Source organism: Pezoporus flaviventris, unplaced genomic scaffold, assembly GCF_033815535.1.
Source record: "Pezoporus flaviventris isolate CSIRO_AGI_PZ_B2104156 unplaced genomic scaffold, CSIRO_AGI_Pfla_v1 ptg000013l, whole genome shotgun sequence".
NCBI classification, from domain to species: domain Eukaryota; kingdom Metazoa; phylum Chordata; class Aves; order Psittaciformes; family Psittacidae; genus Pezoporus; species Pezoporus flaviventris.
Window position 1 is genome coordinate 40,220,100 of NW_026892561.1, and position 19,737 is coordinate 40,239,836.

The 19,737-nt window shown below is 39.0% G+C and overlaps 1 long non-coding RNA gene across 2 annotated transcripts in view; it reads right to left on the minus strand.

Annotated features, from left to right (window-relative positions):
- Positions 1 to 758: 758 nt before the first annotated feature.
- LOC133269011 (uncharacterized) overlaps positions 759 to 19,737 on the minus strand; it is a 174,062-nt gene continuing 155,083 nt past the window's right edge. For both annotated transcript variants that reach the window (XR_009743263.1, XR_009743262.1), the window contains exons 2-3: positions 2,409 to 2,506; positions 759 to 1,257 (exon numbers count right to left, since the gene is read on the minus strand). This is a non-coding gene — a long non-coding RNA (uncharacterized LOC133269011). The remainder of the gene's footprint in view (positions 1,258 to 2,408; positions 2,507 to 19,737) is intronic.

Here is a 19,737-nt window from a genome sequence, read left to right on the forward strand (position 1 = left end):
AGCCTTTGATTTGGGCTCTTGTCTAGGAACAAGCACTTCAGTCATAGTAACCTGTTACTATGGATGGGTTATTGTAGGACTGAAATCTTTCTTTTCTTAAAAAAACCCTCAAGCTTTTGCTATTTATGCCAGGAGTAACGGTGAAGATTATTCCCCGGGACTCTCTTACATCTCAGCTCTGGTACGTGGGACTTGAACAACATGTATTCTCCCATTCTTAAAATAAGCTGCCAATCTATCACACATCTTTACTTAAATAGTTCTAACAGTACACCTATTTATCTTCTCTTCAGCATAACAGCAATTAAAAAAACCAACACCCAAACACTGTATGATAAAATTAATTCTACCACATCACTGGTAATTTGTGTTAGTGTTTACCCAGTTTATACCAAGAAAGAAAGAAAATGTTCATGTTTGTTTTCTTTTGAGGAAAGGTAAAAGAAAAAGAGTATTTAAACCCCACAGTGTCACTAGGCCACCAGAAGGGAGCAAGGATATTCTCTCATCTCCACCTGAATATCAAGTCTCTGACAGTAAGGCCCCATACAGGAATCGCACTTGTATTTCTCTGCTGACTTTTCCATCACTTCTAGATTTTACCATTGATATGCAAAACCACCTTTTCAATGTATTTTCAGTCTGAAGAGCTTAAAGCTGTTCTGTAGCATGTTATTCACCCTTAACACAAGTATCCCTTATGGGTCTTTTCTCACATTAAGATACACAATATCGAAAAGAAATGCAAAAGAGAGAAGCACAAGAACAGCAAGAATTTTATTCCCACAGACTTTGCAGTTTTTCTAATTATTGTCTCAACCTGCCCCCAGGGAGCCCCAGGGAACATGATACATCTATTGCTGTTGCTCTTTTGACCTCCAACACTGATCTGTTGCCCAATAAAATATCTCTCAAAGGACAGCATGGTGTCACAGCTGGTTTAGAACCTGAAAAAAACAGCTCTTTGCATAAACAGGCTCCTTTTAAGAAATGTAGCCAATGATATGTATTTTTTATGGTATTATCTGCTAGCCAATGCCCTCCACTTTGTGCAAAGTACAGAGTCATTAACACAAGTGAACGATGTCATATAATGTAATATCCTCCTCTCAACCACATTTTAGATATACTTTTATACTTGACAGAGTAGATTAAGTAAAGTATAATAATTTATAAAGAATGACTGTAATACAAAAAATATTATTTTCTTTTGTAGCTTCTCTTTTCTTCTCCGTATCATGGATCTGCTCCCTCATACTGCAATAGAAAGGATACATTAAAATTAATATTGTAAGATGGGGTTTTCAAAGCAGGCTATGGCAGTGAAGTGTCCAAAAGCCACTGACATTCAATAGTAGCTAAGTCCTTAACCTCTTTGAAAATTCTCAGCCAAAACCTATTAATGCATACATCAAAGGGATAATACCCACAAATCTAAGAGTTATTTTCCTATCAGCCATTCATTCTCATTTCTAACAGGCCCTTCTTCCACAGATCCTAACCTCCTCTTAGGGTAAAAACCCAAATTGCTTCCATGTCCTTTGTAATTCAGAACTCATCTTTAGCTTTGACTCTTTTGAGGTGTTTTTATATTTAGATAGATCAGTGTCTAAAAGAGACAAACTGGAACTCTTTAATATTGCTTTTTCATCTTTGTCTTGTCTCATCATTCACTAAGCGTCTTAAAATGAGCACAGTTCATCTAGATATGTTGACTTCTTCCTGTGAAGAGTTAATTACTTCACATGTTGTATCTCTTGCTTAAGCTCACATCTCATATTTTGACAAAAATAATTCACCCCCACTAGTCTAGCATCCCACTTTGTCAGTCTTTCCTTCTAAAACACAGTGCTACATTATTTGTAGCACATAACTTGTGGCTTGTCATGTTTTTTACTTCAGTCATTTATACTAGTTTTTATCCCTCCTGCCCAATCATAGCATGAGGACTTCATTGATTAAATAAATCAGGTACAAAAATTGTGATCTGACCTGCATTTTTGCAATTAGCTATTCAAATAACCCACCAGAAGGCAGGGTTTAATTCTATTCACAGCCAAATGGTGCTGTCGCATCAAACCTTACTAAGAATCTCCTACGCTATATTGACACCTTGTGGCTGGTTCATCATAATGCAAAGTATTCATCCAGAGTAGTGTAAATAAGAGGGATTATAATATAAAACCTGTGGGGAAAATATTTTCATTTTAAGTACTCACAGTGGATGGAAGCCTGATAAAGAGTGTGTAGATCAAAATCCATTTTAACTTTTAGTCTGATCTCAGTCCGAATTCAAATATATATGTCCTTCAGTGCTGAACATAGGGCCAAGAACTATACATTTTCCACTTTCACTACAATTCAGATCTCTGTGGAATCCAACTTTAAATAGTGTGCCCTGAGCTTACCTCAGTTTGCAGCATTTCCAGGTCATATGTTGTACTTCATCCTCCACACTAAATATAGTGGGATAAAGAAGGAACAGCTTTTGTTTCAATGGCACCATCTGCAATAATAGAATGAGATTCAAGTTATATTTGCAGAAGGAAATGAAAACTTTGAAGTATGCCTGGCAAATAATATTCTGGAAAGGTCAGACGGAATGAAGATGCTACATTCGAGCAGTATTTTTACTGCCTAGCTGATGAAGAGCAAATGGCACAGTACAGGAAGCCTTTTTTAAACAGGCAGATAGGCTGTGACATGAACCCAAAAGAGCTCATCTTCTCAATATGTAATCATTGTGTTTGAAACCGCTTTCATGTAATCATCCTGAGTAACACATAACTACCATGAATTTACAAAGGAAAGGAATTGCTGAGAGGTTAATAGAGGGGAAGAATTTGAAAAGGATTCAGTTTAATCAGTTACAAACAGTGCTCTGGCCAGCAGTCAGTGAATCACTGAGTAACATGTAATGATTTCCCAGGAAGACTTTGGTTTGTTCCTTCACAAAGCTGGAGATTCCCTGTATCAATCACATGAAATTCTGAAGTTAATGATTTCAGTGAATAACGGTACTTGAATTATGACTTTGGTCTCCTGTGCTCAAATACTGTCCCACAAATTAAGTTATACATTTTTTGGGAAAGAGAGAATTGGGCGTCAGGTAGTCCCACCTTTCTCCTGCTCGTTTTCAGTTTGGGTTAAGAGGAGGAGGCTGCTTGTTGGCCTTGCTGCCCACCTGCAGATGAGTTAGTGTGAGCCACTGCTGGAGATGGCATTCACACCAGGAGAAGGGGTCCACAGTGACCTCAGGCAAATCTTGAATGGCTTTGGGCAAGACTGGATTGTTGCTGTATCTGAAGGAGCTGGGAAGGAAGAGAGCAGGATTGTAACACACAGTGACATCTCTCAAGTTCAGAGGAGGAGACTGTGACAGTGCCTCCACAGTCCTCCACAAGTATAACACTATCATGCGAGACTGGCCCCAGGATCTGGCAAAATCAAGGATGTGAAATGGTGGAGGATGGCAGGAAGGACTGACTGGATCTGCACCCTGTGCAGTTCAATCTCCATCCAGAACTGCACAACAGTTGTTTTGAGGTTTAGACAGTTTAAGAGTTATTATTTTCCTTTGTCTAACTCTATTCATTGAGAAAAATTTGTGGTCCCTGACGGTCTTTTGACTACGTGGGAGTTTCTAGCAATACAGCTCTACCCGGAAGCAAGTAGGAACTGAGTGATGTGTGGCTCTGCCCATGACAGAGCTTCCAGCAAGCCCAAGTCTTGCTGGGGAAGCCCCGTCCCTCACAATAGGTTTCAGCCAAATAAACTCAGCATGATGACAGCCATTAACATTAAACCTGCAAAACTTTATTAGTTCAAAGTTTGGTAGAGTTAAATGATAATTCTTTGAAAAGAATTACAATAATCTATTCATTGTCATGGAACAAGATACAACTGAAGAAATTCCTCTAAAAATAACTCACTGATACATAATTTTTGTTCTAAACTGGCTTTTTTTAAAGATTCCTTAACTGAAAATTAATTTACTGACCACATAACAGTAGCTCAATGCCATAATAAGTACCCTCAGTATTGCCATGAAAGGAATTGCTAGAGAAGACACCAGTCTTTGAGGAGAGGTATAAAGGCAGCATGTCTTAAACATAAACTGAAACCTTGTGTCATTACTGATGGAAGTAAATTGATTGTGAACTTCTCTCAGCTCTCCATACATACTTACTCTCATTATTCAGAAAACAAAAAACAGCTCTGTGAAATTACAGAACTTTTCTGAGTCAAAAGAGAACTGGGTTTTGAAGGAAGGTGGAAAAGACATGGAAAACATTCATGGGAAGTCCAGCACCGTGAAGTACAGCAAAATGACCTGCAGCTACCCTTCAAAGCTTGTGTGAGGACACATCTCAGCAGCAGGATGCCTTTCTACGCTTCTATAGGAGTAACGTATACAACCAGCTATCATGCAGATCAACCCAGAACTGTGGCCATTCCACATGTTCTTTGCATTAAAGAGGCTTTCTCTCTTAGCAAGCTCTTCAATACCCACAATTCAGCTTGCAACATACACAGCCCTCTTCACTATGGTACACCATACCCAATAACCAGTTTGCAGAAATGCATTGTATTTTGGAGACTGAGATAAATTCACTAACACACATGAGCTATTCTATGCCTGTTTTCCCCAGTGACAATGAAATTTCCCAAGGATTCTAAGTTTTTAATTTACTAAACCAGAATGACCAAGAAACACACTCTAGACCACACAGAAAGTCTGTGGTATAGCAGAGACTTGAAACAGATATCAAAGTAATGCTCTGAACACTACACAAGTTTCCTTTCTTTCTTATTCTTCTCTTCCTCTTTCAGTCTAATGAAGACCTATAAAATCTCTTCACCCTTTTAAATCCCCACCCTCCTACCCTTTGGGATCCTGCCCAAACCCCTTCCTGTCTACCACATATTCTCACATCTCCTCTACTTTACTCTTCAGATAGATAACTACAGGAGTGAGCACAGCGGCTGTCTGGGTGACAGCCATCAACCCATCTCTCTGCTGTGTGGTTTACATAGCTTTTGCAAGGAATACATACTGACTCACGAAAACTATAACAGATGTGAGAAAACTACAGCTTCACCACCTGTTGCTAATGTAATGAATTTAATTACTGGCAGACAGCTTGAATTATTTTGAGGTCTGTTACAAAAGGAAGATTCTTCCCCTGTGTGGGAGACCCTTGTCAAGAAAGTTGTGCTTCCATAGAGGTAAATAGCTAAGGCAACAACCATGTGCAGTGAAACCCTCTGGCTCATTACAGACTCCTCCCTGACAGGAATTTCCCCTTGCACCATTCTTTGATGTATTGATTATTTCTTTGCCTAATTGACCTGACTAATTTATCTCAGACATATATTTTAAAACTGTCCACAAACTGACCATAATTTCGGCTACTGCTTTTCCCACCATGCCGCTATTCACCCCTGTACTAAGCAGTGCTTTTGCCACCATCATTCACACCAAAGGGCAATAAAACTCAGGCCATACTCACTCGAGGTACTTATTGCAACCTTGAGAAATATCTGTGAATATATCCTGCATGGGCATTTTTTCATTCCAGGAATGGCCTTGTTCAGTGAAATTATTTCTACACATCTATGTGTATATCTGAAAATTTTTGTTTTGATACCAAGAAATGTGAGACAATGAATTTGATTGAGCACTAGTGTGTTTGAGCTAGATTATAGCCTCAGTATGTGCTTCAGGCTGGGAGAATGGTAATTAATATTCTTGTTTATAGCATGATGTCCGCTGAGTGGCCATTAAGCTCAGGAGGTTAAACTGAGCATCTTGATTAGGTATTGACCTGGTAGTATTCAGTTGGAGAAGATAGTGGGCAAGCAGGAAAAGGAGGAATCTTGTGATATTGACTCTATTTACTGGCAAGAGAGCTTGATCTAAGATCTGAAACTGTTTATAAAATATTTTGACAGAGTCCTTAGTTATTTGCATCAACTTAAGACATGAGTGTGGACCCTACTCATGGGAAAGAAAGCAAAGACCCTCTTCTTGCTCGTGGTTCCTCTCTGTTTAGAAAAAAGAAAAAGGCAAGCCCTATGCCCACAAGAAACCTCTTCTTTCTTCATGTCATAACAAGGAAGCTTCAAGGAGGCATCTAGTAAAAGCATATAGCAGCCAATATGGGACACATAACAGTAGATACATTTCTCACACTGTGGAATACCACCGCATAAATAATTGGCTCAAGACACACTATAGATACACTGTTAATTTAAAATGTACTTGCTTTGAAAAGTGAGAATTGTTGGAAGAGCAGTCAATGGCAGAAACCTGTAACCCTAGAGACAACGAGCAAGCAAAACAGAACCAGTTAAAAAGGCAGCACTAATGACCTTATCTTGGCAAGCAACTAAAGCAGGTGCCACAGATTCCCTTTGAATGCAGCAGGATAACTTATATGTTGAACCACAACACATATGCTGTTGAATTGTTGCCAATTAAGAGCTGGAAGAAAGAGAAAATAAAACCAAATGGAAGATCAGGAACAGGAAGGTGTAATGTAAAGAAATTGTGACCTTTCTCCCAGGTTTCTCTCACTTCTAGTCTTAAATCCTGATTTTCTGTATAGAGTGGTGTATTTAATTGTCATTATCATCTTTGTCAGCTGTGTTTGGAATGTCATTTGTGCCACTGTTATCAGCATTGCCTCATTGACTGCAGCGTGCAGCTCAGCTTTTGCTGGTCTTTTTTCTAGTCAGCTCTTGCCAGTCCCAATTTTTATTATTACAGGGCCATCATTAGTTGTTTTCTGTAGTAAAAACAAGCAAAGAAACAAACAAAAAAATCCCCAAACACACACACAACCCAGAAAAAAAAAAAGAAGAGAAAAATAATGGAAAGAAATCCATAAGGAAAACAAGGCCTCTTTAAATTCAGCTCTCTGCTCTTCAGGAAGCTAACCAGTCCTCCTGAAAAGAGGCATCGGGGTTTCTTAGGAATAGGGAATAGAAATATGGCATACCACCTGTCAGATGGCTCTTTTCAGGTTATTTCCTAGATAAGTACAATAATTGCAGGGAAGCATCTTTTGTGGCTCTCTGCCCCCTTGCAGTGTCTAGCTTAGCACAAGGGGAAATGCTATGCTTCAGCTTTTGTGTTTTGGCTGTTGGCACCTCTTCTTACGGAGTTAAAATGCAACAATTTATAATTTTGCTTTACCTTGTATTATCTTCATCTAACATTATTTTAAAAATATTACTTTTAGTACTGTAAAGACAGATTTAGGAATGGCTGCCATCGGTCCAGACATAACAATAAAAAAAGTTTCACTAATGATATAGAACAAAAGTTAATACTCCTTATGAAAGAGATTTAGGTTATTAAAAGTCTAATTTCCCTAAGCAAGAGCGTATCACAGTACAAGATTATAATGGGAGGACCTGCACACACCTGTAAGTACCTGTGTGTGTTTAAAAATCTTTATAACTCAATTCAAGTGAAATTATATAATTTTGCTGTCACAGTTACAGCCTGCTTCTTGACAATTTTTTTTTTTCGTGGAGATTATCATAAGCGAAGAGCAAAGACATTAATCCTCAGACCTGCATTTCTTCTTGCGGCCATGCGGTGGCACAGGAGACCAGAAATAGCTGCAGGGTCGCGCTATGCGCTGTGATTTTGAGGCAGGGCTTTGCTCAGGTGAGATGGTTAGGAGATTGACGGACTGACAAACGAACTACCATGAGCCTTGATGCTTGGACTGGCGCATATTACCCCAGCATCCCGTGATGCCTGCTGTTTACCTTGATGCGATGCACCCTGAGGCTCTGACCTGCCACAGAAGCCCGGTTCCAGCAGATCACTGGCCTGGTGTGTTATCCTTACTGGGGTGAGAGGCAGAGGGGTGCGTGGCTGTCAAAGCCACTGCCCCTCATCTTTCTTTCTCTACGCATAGCTGATAGGCAGCATTATTTATGGTACACTTTTCTGTGGCTCCTATATGACCTACCTGCTCTGAGCTGCTGATATTTACTATAAGCCCCTGGCAAGACAGCAACTGTTCATGCAGGTATACCTGTCTGACTTGTGTGAATGAGTGCATCTACTAATGGGTTTCTTGCTGGGTTAGTGAGTGGTACACTGCAACAGTTTTGGCATGCCTACAATGCCTAATGTGTGCTCTGGGACACAGCAGTAATTCCTTTCCTTGACCGGGAAAGGCACCGTGGGTAAAAGTAAGAGTGCACCGTGCATTTCATTTATAAACTTTTCAGGTATTGCCTCTGTTAACCAGGGTCCTGGACTCAAAATACCCATTTCAGACCTGGTAAGGAGAGGATATCTACAAGTATTCACCTGTTGTCCTTGGTGATCAGTGAAACCATCCTCAGGGCAGACCTTCATTGGGTGTCAGAGGAATGGAAAAAGCTGTTTTATTCAGGTGGGAGGGCAGTGTGACAAGGCCTGTGTCCATTACAGACATCTTGGACACTGCAGCAGGGCAACTCTGCTGAGGTCCCTGTAAGTATATGACTGAAATATGAGCCCATAGTGTGCAGCCCATGCTGGGGTGATCACACTCCAGGGAATATTACACCCTACTCTTGGATCATTTCTACTGCAGGACCCATTTCTTCACTTGGGCATTCCGTGGCAGCAGGGAGAAGGGTGAAGAGCTGTCAGCCTGAGTGAGGATACTTAATGGCTTTGGTTCGTTTTTATTGAAGGTTTTTCTAGTTTCTCAGGGTGAATGAAACAGGCCTAATTTTAGAATTATTTTTTTGTTTTAAAATTGAGCTTCCTTTCCATTTCCCTAAATCTGTGCCCTTGAAGGGTCCTAAAACTGCAGGCCAAAATTAATGGGAAAAAGCTGAAAAGAGACTTTGAATTCTGACTGCCAATATCAGCTCTTCTTTAAGCAAGAGAAAACAAGGAATTTCTTCTGAAGGCACACATATGTCATCTGTAGAGCATAGTACTAAACAAATAAACATCCAGGCTTTGGAGTTGTTTATTCGGGCCCAATGACTAAAAAAAAAAAGCATAACTATATAACTAGCCGGTTTAAATTATCCCTAATGATAACCTCAATGTCAAAGACTTCATGCTTCTACATTTGAATTTTTCTCTGGACACCATACATGCCCTGTATCATGGACCCCAGAATAACTACAAGAAGGTAAAGAACACACTTGCCCTCCAGATGGCGATATATCTGTATTTGTCTGTATTTTTACCTGCGAATTTGACATAAAAGCTGTTGTTTTAGTTTCTGGATAGCAAGAGCTTATGATTTAAAATCTATATGCAAACAGTGCATTTCCTTGCAGTGTTTATTTATAGTAACAGCTATTCAGTGTATATATATGTATATACGTATATTTAAAAACATACATCTTTATGTATGTACATAGATAACTCACAATCTATTCCTCACTGTAGTCTTGCATGTGTCTGCATTCTGTTCTGCTCTGCCAAGGCAGAAATCTTTTGCAAATGAATAGTGAAGATGTCTTGTTGGGAAGGAAGGAAGAGTGATGACAGCAGTTTAACTTTTAATTAATTAATCCATCATTATTAACTCCTGAGATTGAAACAGTTGGGTTTAGTTTCCACTGAGTGTCTGATCCAAAGACAGCTGCAGCCAGTGTGGCAAGGAAGGATGGATTCAGACAGGGCAGAGATGGTGCTCAGGTGTTTTTGCAGTGGGGACTCCCATGGGTGCACGGGGTGGCCTTCCTTCTCTTACCATTCTCTGTGCCGGTTTCTAGCAAGCTCTGGAGTAGGAAAGCAAGGAGACATCCCTGGCAGTGTTCAAGGCCAGGCTGGACAGAGCCTTGGGCAATATAGTCTAGGGTGAGCTGTCCCTGCCCATGGCAGGGGGGTTGGAGCTGGGTGGTCTTAAGGTCCTTTCCAACCCTAACTATTCTATGATTCTATGACGTGCTGAAGGGAAATCGAGTTTTGGCAACAAATTACAAGGAGGCTCCTCCTTGCCTCTTGTTACTTGTAAAATATAGAAAGGTGAACTGAAAGCAAATATATCTCTACTAGACTCAAAGAATTGTAAAGCTTAAGTTGCTCCTCTACAGTGAACAGTTTGACTTGGCTGTACTCACACTGAAGTGGAGCTGATTTTTTCCACTGCATTCCACATTCTATAGCAATGCAAGATATATCATCTGCAGTTTAGATTTGGAAAAATGACTGACTGACAAAGCATTATTCTTATGAGTTTACTTCTTCATATAAACTGAAGTGGCATAGTTAACAGCACGCATTTTTGCCTCAGGATGCCATTTGGACTTTCACAAATGGCAAAGTTGGTTGACTGTCTGGTTGACTGTCACCCACAGTGCACCAGGGTTTATATTTGCCTTTCTGAATCTTAGATTTCTGCAGCCCCCTTGGAATTGTTCTGATTCACTGTCCCTGTGGCGCTTGTTAGTCAGTGAGCTGAGAACACGAGACAATACAATACTTTTGGTAAAATATGGTGTTTACTTTGATGAATTAATGAATTATACAGTTGACCTAATATCTCTGAATATTTGAACTGTAATTTTATCTTGTGTTTGAAATGTAAATCAATGATTGAAAAAATACACAACAGCACCACAGATACAAGATGAAATGAGTTAATGTATAATTCAAACAGTATAGCTAGGAGGAACATTTCTATTTTAATGCTATGAATGTTTCTAAACCAAAACCAGTTTCTGATGTCTGATTTTTTTTCTTTGAGACTTTATATTGTTGTTGTAGATATGAATGGTAATTAAAAGCAACAGTGAATTATGAGTTTATTAAAAGCTGAGATTAAAAATTAAATAATGGAAGTACTATGATTTATGTACTGAGATATTAAGGCACATGCAAAGCAAATTTACTAAGAAATTCAAGCTGCTTCCATGTCAGCCATTTTATTCAATACAAACTTCATTTGCTGAACATTGCTTTCCAGGTTCCAGTTAATACTAAGTTAAAAATTCAGTTTGTGGTTCAGGTCAATATATTAATTTTTAAGAGTGACTGTTACTGGCCTGAGGTAAAAACCTGTGTTAGAGTTTGGCTAAAGAATTTTATTCTGCAGAATAGTAAAGATTGTTTTGGGTGGGCTTTCTGAAGTCAGAGGCTATTTTTGTCAGACGTAGCATAGTCCATTTGGAAGCCACTTGCCTGACTATCATAAACTCAGATTTAATGCACGTAAGAAATTATGAGCAGCAGTGCCTTTTGGAGCTGGACTTGCCCTTTGGGCTGCAGAGCACCCAAACCCCCCATCTTTCCTTAGGAGATCATTACTACAGCTTATATGTATTACACGTATGTACATAATACAGGTGGTCAGTACTACAGCTAATGACCTCTGCCTAAGCAAGTTGCTTAGTCTGGCTTGGTTTGAGGCTCCTGCCTTTGTAGCCCAGGATAGAGCATTTACTTTGGGCACCTAAATGATCGTTTGCTTTTGGTTATGAATTGGACTTGTTTTAGGTTGTGTGCTGTGGCTGTTAGGTTTCAATATCTCATGAATTACATGACAGTAGCTCTGAAATGCTCCAAGATTTTGATTCATGCTCTGCACATAGAGTAAGGCTACTAGTATCTAGCCAGTATCTCATGTTATGTTTAATTTTGTAAGCCTTCTTTTTAATCTGGAGAGTACCACGACTATTCTGCTGTTGAAATACAGCTGAGGTCCTTGTGCTTTCACTCAAAATGTAATAAGATACCAGTGAACAAACTAGAAATAAGAGTGAAAGGATCTCTTTGTATTTTTCTTTTTTTTAAACTCCTGGTTTTTTTTTCCTAATACCATCATGAAGATGAGATATGATGAATGCTCCCCTTATAAAGTGCATTTAACAGGATATAATAGAAGAGAGTAATTAAATAACTAATTACTATTGCATAAATGTTCTGAAACCCTATGTCCTGGGTTCAGCAGTAGCAGTCATTTTTCGCCTTCTTGGTAGCTGGTGCAGTGCTGTGTTTTGACTTTCGGCCTGGGAACAGAGCTGATAGCGATGTTTTGGTTTGGCCAAGGACTTTGTGAGCCTCATGCTCTGCCAGGGAGGAGGGGAAGCTGGGAGGAAGCAGAGACAGGACACCTGACCCAAACTGACCAAAGAGGTATTCCATACCACAGCACGTCATGCCCAGGAGGTAACTGGGAGTTAGCCGGAAGGGCTGGGAGACTGCAGGGTTGGAGGAGGTATCGGTCGGAGCTTGGTCGGGCTTGGGGGGCAAGTTATCGGTCAGCTGGTGCTGAGGTGTTGTATTCTCTTCCCTTGTTATTTTCTTTATCATTATTATCATTGGTGGTAGCAGCAGTGATTTGTGTTATACCTTAGTTACTAAACTGTTCTTATCTCAACTCGTGGGAGTTGCATTCTTTTTGATTCTCCTCTCCGTCCCTCTGGTAGTAGGGAGAGGGAAAGAAGGGGGGGGAGTGAGTGAACGAGTTACCTGACTGGGTTTAAACCAGGACACCCTACCATGTTTCAGCTTTATGTAAACCATTTGGGAAAGAGCCCTAAACCTTCCGTGAGTTTCTTAGGGATCTAAAAGAACTTTAGAGATGAATGTCCCACAGTGTTTCATTATTTTAATTGATGTAATTGCTATAAGAAACACTATCATTAGCCCACCTTCTGTTATTTATTTATAAAAAATCAGGTGTAGCACATGATATTTTTCTCAGGCCTTGACATCATCAATCAATAAAGAAAGATTTTCTTACTGAGCAGCATGGTGACAAGGGCAATTGCTAAATATCATCTCACCTCAATAGGCAATCAGATAATTTTCTGTGCATTGGTACAAATGACGTGGATACTGTTCTCTTTGAGATATTATGATGCAGAAAGAATATATTTGTTCTATTTTGTTGTTTGTTTGTTTGTTTTCTGGAAATCTACACAATCGACATAAAAACAAATGCATGTTCTCTTTTGGTTAACATTCAAACCCTAGGGGACAGGTTCATAAACTGTTGGAGAGCATTCAGCAGAGGCTCCATTTCTCACCTTTAAGGAATTACAAAAAATAAAGTTAAAAACAAGTCTTTGTACTGTCACCGCTTCCCACTGGGGCAGACAGACCAAGGTGGTCTGAAACTATGAAGGGGCCAATATTTAGCTTGTATCAAATGAACCAAAAAACCACAGGAGCAGAAAACCTTGCTCCATTCCTTTACCTACAACATTCTCCCTTATCTACAACAAAAGCAACATCTCAAGGACTGGCTAATCAAGTATGGGTTGCAAATTATCACCATCACAATCACTTTATTCCCTTTTCATTCTTTCTACTTTAAAACCTAAATTAGGTCAATCTGCAGCTAGATAACAAAATCTAGATAAGGAGACTTATGCAGAGAATGCAATGCATACCAAAGCTGATGTTGCTGTTATTGGAACTGATTACACCTTATCAGACATACTATTATACAGCTATTTTCATGGAGGGGATATTTTATCTGAGAGTACTTTGCAGCTAATGTTTCGAGGTTTTCACATAAACATCTATTGAAAGAAGAAGCTAATGGGTCAAACTGCTCCTTATTGTGGAAGAGAAAGCATTGAGGACTAACAATAAAACAGAGGATGTATGTTCACCAAGGCAAGAAATCGGTGAAAATTAGAGTCAGAGCTAAATAAAGAAGATAACCATGGCTAACCCTGTGCATCTGCTAGCTCATATGTTCCTCAGCTTCTGTCCCCGGGCACCTTAAGAAGAGGAAATACGATCTGACGTAGAGGAGTGGCTGGAGTATTTAATACAAAGAAATATTTGTGGTAAAGCACTGCTGCTCTTATTTAACAAAGCACTCACTTGGCTGTGACTGCTGCTTACTATATGAAAGACAATCTCCCTACTACTTAGCACTCTATTTACCTGTTTATCATATTTTTCACCCTACTGTTGTTTCAGCTACAAGCAGTTTGAAGCAAGCTTGACAATTTTGGTTATTGTTTATAATGTTGTGAATCCTAGGTGCACAAAAGAAATGTTTATGCAAAAATAAAATGAAATGAAAAAACATAGAACTGCAGTCACGAAATGTTAAGGACAAATGCAACTGCTTCAACTGTTCCCTTCCTGTTTCCTAGTTTTGATACTCCTGACTACATCATTGTTCTCTATGAGATTGGTGAAATGATCCTAAGACAGTTACTTGTAGCTCTTTAGGAAGTTTGTCTTACACAGATTCAAGGTAGTGCAATAATACATAAACTTTTATTTTTCTTAATTGAGTCAGAGTCCTGGAGGTTCACAGTATCACAGTATCACAGTATCACAGTATGTTAGAGATTGGAAGGGACCTCGAAAGATCATCTAGTCCAATCCCCCTGCCGGAGCAGGAACACCTAGATAATGTTACACAGGAATGCGTCCAGGCGGGTTTTGAATGTCTCCAGGGAAGGAGACTCCACAACCTCCCTGGGCAGCCTGTTCCAGTGTTCCGTCACCCTCACTGAGAAGAAGTTTCTTCTCAAGTTTAAGTGGAACCTCTTGTGTTCCAGTTTGTACCCATTACCCCTTGTCCTATCATTGTTTGCCACTGAGTAGAGCCTGGCTCCGTCCTCGTGACACTCCCCCTTTATATATTTATAGACACTGATAAGGTCACCCCTCAGTCTCCTCTTCTCCAAACTATAGAGACCCAGCTCCCTCAGTCTTTCCTCATAAGGGAGATGCTCCACTCCCTTAATCATCTTAGTTGCCCTGCGCTGGACTCTCTCCAGCAGCTCCCTGTCCTTCTTGAACTGAGGGTTCATACTCTTGAGTTGCAGGATTAAAATCCTGCTATAGGATTTGCCTAGATCTACTCTTGGTTATAATATCTTACTGACTTCACTGTGATTCAGCTTACTGAGTGCATTCCTGTTGACAAAATGGAGTTGTAGCTGATAACCTGAAATCAGAGAAGGTAAAAAAAAACAGCAGAGAGGCAACATGTAGGCAGAAGTATGCCTGTTTCATAATGCATGCAATGCTTGGAGTTTTAGCCCAGAGAATTAGGATTGCTGGAGATGGAGTGATAAAGCTTCCTTTCAAATGCCTATGAAAATATTAATCTGCCAGAAGGTGACAATCATACCTAGAAAGGAAAAAGCAGTATTCTCATGACTATGATTATCTGAAAGGAGTGTGAATACTAGGAATTAAACGTGTTCTGAACAAATATATCTTTAAAAGTCTGAAGCCTGCACCAACCCTGAGGATACATGTTATTGCTTTTATTGTTATTTCTAATAACATTACTGGAGAAGTAAATAGTCTAAGATGATATTTATAAAAAACTATAGAGGAGATTGTGGGTCCAGAAAGTAATCCTGTCATGTAGGATCTATGTTGTGTATGTAAAAAGCATCAAAACTTTTTCTAAAAGCATTGGCTTGATTATCGTTTCATTTTGCTCACAAACCATACCTTTTTGTTTTTTTTAAGAATATTTTGTTTCCTTTTCTTAATTTTTCTCCTTTTCCTCAGGCCTTGTTTATTGACAGCTGTTCTGTGTCCATTCATACTCTCAATTACATTTAAATAACTGCCCTTCAAAGGAAAGCATCTTTGTATGTCAGCACAACCTGACTGCTGTACTTTCTTTGCCCATCTCTGCCATAGTTTCATACCTGTTTAGGATATCGTTTCTCCACCTGAGCAAATTTTAATGACAGGCTGCTACTCACAAGGCAGATGAGACTTAGCTCATGGGTGAAGTGTAAATTTTGATAATGTTCTCTTGTGATCTCCCACCGTGTCCGAGCAGAGCAAAAGCACAGGGCTGAAGGATCATGTATTTGCTCAAAAATCTTGATAGAGTAAAAATAAGGAAAGTTTATGGTGCTTCATTTGGAAATGGAAGACACTGGGAGCTTTGATCTCCTGCACAAATGACTCTATTATTGCAAGTGGCTTTCAGTAGCAACAAACTGCCATTCTGCTTGTAAAGACGTTCTGGGATTATCCAATAGATGCTGCTGGATAGCTGGAAATCCTGCTGAAGTGTTGACCATGCCATGCAAACCTTTCTAAATCACATATGCGTGAAGTCTGACACAACCTGTCTGCAACTTATTGCCGATCTAGGCATCAATCTGCATTAACAGCTCGAGTACAGGTTGTTTTGCAGGTTTCTTTGTTTAACCTGAATGTTAATAGTTACAGAATGGGAATATTAGTCATTGTAATAACTCTTTTCACAATCTTAAGAAGCAACAGTGTTATAAACAAGGCAGCTCCCATGGTTAATTCATCACATTTAGGTGACTATTTTTTTGTATTACAGATAGAGTTGTCTAATGTTTACAAGTAGCCCAAAGATCACTGAAAGTATTTCTTTGAATCAATATATCACTTTAAAAAGTAAGTGTTGTAGAACCTATTCATAAATAATAAAGACTAACCCAAATATAGTTCATGGTCATGTTGTTGTGTTGGAGATGATCATTAAAATAACATTCATATCAATAGCTAAATTAGTAAAACTGAAAACAATCACAAAATCAACATAAACATAACTGTAGATAATTCTATGTATACAATCCAAACATGTTGTAACCATCCCACTCATGTCTTTTGCTCATTGTCTTCACAAGTTGTGAACCCAGCCTTATGGTGTTTAAACTGTAGAACATTATTACTTCAAGATGCCCATAAACTGCCTTAAGATGGGTCTATTCTAGACTTGGCAGGGTTCTGTCTTGTCTAAACTGGTAAAAATCACAACTTTGATTCATTATTTCCTCAGTACAGAGTATGGAATACAGCTCTGCTGAAATAACAGTACAGTTGTTTCTCTTAAAGGCTTTGGCAGGGTAGATGGTGGCATAACTCATATAAAGATAAAGCTAATGATAATGACACAATATAAGAATACAGGGAACATGTCTTTGGCTTCACTCGGATTCACTTAGGAGGGGTGAGAACAGTAAAACAGGACCCATCTGTTAATGCTTGTGAATGGGACTCCACTTTTGAGGCAGTTGTCATAAATGACCAAACTGAAGGGCAGTAATACTAGAGAAAAAGATTGAAACAGCAATTGCAACTATTTTGATAATGCATTTTCAGTGAAATGTGGTATGGAACGTATTATCCTACAAACCTAGAATAGGAGCGTGTGCCCATTCTCAGAACTAGAAATACTCAGATCTGTCATTCTTTTATGAAACTAGTAATTATTATTCTCATACTGCATAGTTTGATAGTACACAGGGACAGGCTTGGAACAGTTGGTCGTACTGCAAATTACAGTAACACAATTGTACACTTTAAAGGAGTGTTTCTATTCTATGTAACCATGAAATTAATGTGATACAAAAATGTTAAGTTGCATTCTTTTCTAGAACTCAGCAATAGATTCCTTCCAAGAGTAGTACCCTGTACATCCATAAAAACTGCCATTGTTACAAGTAATGTTCAAGAATTTTAGCATCACAACTGATTCTGGAAGAGAGTTACCAAATGTAATTTCCTGTAAAGAAAATGACTGTGATTTCTAGCTGCCTAATTAGCTTCACACTTTAGACCAGTAGTTTGCTTTACATCCTGCTGTGTTATTAAATGATCCTTAACTAAAGTAATCTTAGTGTATAGTGCTAAATTAAGATGACAATGGTTCTCTCAAGTGAAGTTCAAGAAACGTCATCTCTTCCGCACTGACACATTTGCCTAAGTAATGAACTGACTCCTTCTTAGAAAGAAGGATGTAATCACTAGAAGTACCACAAAGTAGAAGTTAGTCGGAAACCAGATATCATGTCCAAATATTCTAAGCTGTGGGGAGACAATTAACGGCATTTTATTTTCCAATCAGTGAAGAAACACAGTAGGACAAAGAAGAGTGGTCACAATTTAAGATTAAAGGTGTTACCCAAAGCAGAAGAATTACATGATGAAAATTCCAAGAATATCTGCAAGTGCAAGGCCTCTGAAGAATATAAGGATGTGCCCCCTATGAGTCAGTTGCTGTTTACCTGTTTTACTTTATATGCATTATTCCCTAAGATGGATGATCAGGAAAATGACCATTAGTATTTCAAAAAGTCCTTGAAGAGCCTGGAATCATAGAATAACAGGTTGGAAGGAACCTCAAGGATCACCTGGTCCAGCCATTCTTGGCAAAAGCACAGTCTAGACAAGATGTCCCAGCAGCTTGTCTAGGGATCCCCCAACACTGGTGAATCCACCACTTTCATGGAGAGATTATCCCAATGGCTGATTGTTCTCCTTGTGAAAAGATTTCCTCTTGTGCCCAATTGGAATCTCCCTGGGAATAACTTGTACCCACTACCCTTCACCTTTTCCATATGACTCCTTGTAAAAAGAGTTTCATCTTCCTTATAGCCATCTAAATACTGGAACATGGGAACTCCTTATAGATGAGTGTCCTTCCCCATGCAATGTTCAGAAATACTTAGAGGTACACCACAGCTGTTTGGAGGAATATGGAAGAAACACTGCGTATCACAGTATACATCAACCTGATGGTACAGAGCACCTGAAGAGAAGACTGTCAGAGAAAACAGCCTTCAGAAATTCTGACATGTCTCTTGTTCCCTCTCTACACTGCTGCAGAAATTACATTGCCAACAGATGTACAGGGCCAGGCTCTTGCAAAAGTCTAGATGATCTTTAAAGTTCCCTTCCAACCCAAATCATTCTGTGATTCTACAGTAAAATAGGGGGTGGGGTTTAAATTACAAATATAGATTTTGTACCAAAGTTTGTGTCAAAACTGTTCCCTCTCCATAATTGTAGGGTCTGTATCAACTCTTTAACTGCTATATGTTATGCCAGCTGGGTATGGGTACTGTGCAGGAAAGGCATAGCATTTAGTCCTCATAAGATTGACAACAGTCGTGATTATTGAATTAAGCTTTAAGATATTTTCTGGGTAGGTGTTGCATTTTTATGCTTACACAGCCCCTACCAAGCTGTGACAGAGCCGTGCTACAGAAACAGTATTTTTTCAATTACTTTTACCAGGGTGGTGATAACAGTCTGACTGCAGAGCTTCAGCTCCTATAACCTAGTATCTCTGCAGTGACTTCAGTGATTTAAAAACAACTTTGACCTGCTGCAAATCTAGCATTGCAACATCATGACCTGTAAGATATAAAGTTACATTTTAATTTTCTGTGTAAGTCTCTTTTAAAATTCACTTCTTATCACACAAAACAGTACAAGGATTGAGAACAAAACGCATAATTTGTTTAGAAATATTAACATTACTGTAAAGAAAATTGTTACTCTGTGACAATAGGTACTGCTTCTTTCCCTAGGAAGTAATCTGAAATCCTGTGTTATAGTTATGGCTTTTCCCCTTCCCCTTTATTTAGCTGCTTAATATCTGGAACATCACGAAATATATGCATCTTACAAAATGGCTGTTGCTATGGAGACTTCATATATTTAACTTGAGAAGAAACAGCTAAGCTTTCACTTACAAGCCCACAAAAGGTGCTTGGCAGCCTTAACTCAGGGAATGCCTTCTCATTTACTGTCTTTAGACTTCCTAATTTAGTTTTGTTATGTATTCACAAAACAAATGCTCCCACTTTCATTTTTCTACCACATTCTGTCTGTATTTGAACAGAACAGATTTTTAGGAAATACAGAACGAGTACTTTTGGCTGAGGTAGAAATGGAGGCCTTTTTATATTTCTTGTTAAAAATAGTGCTGAATGTGCTTTAACCAGAAGAAATTGGTGCCCTGAGCATACATAGCAATATTACAACTG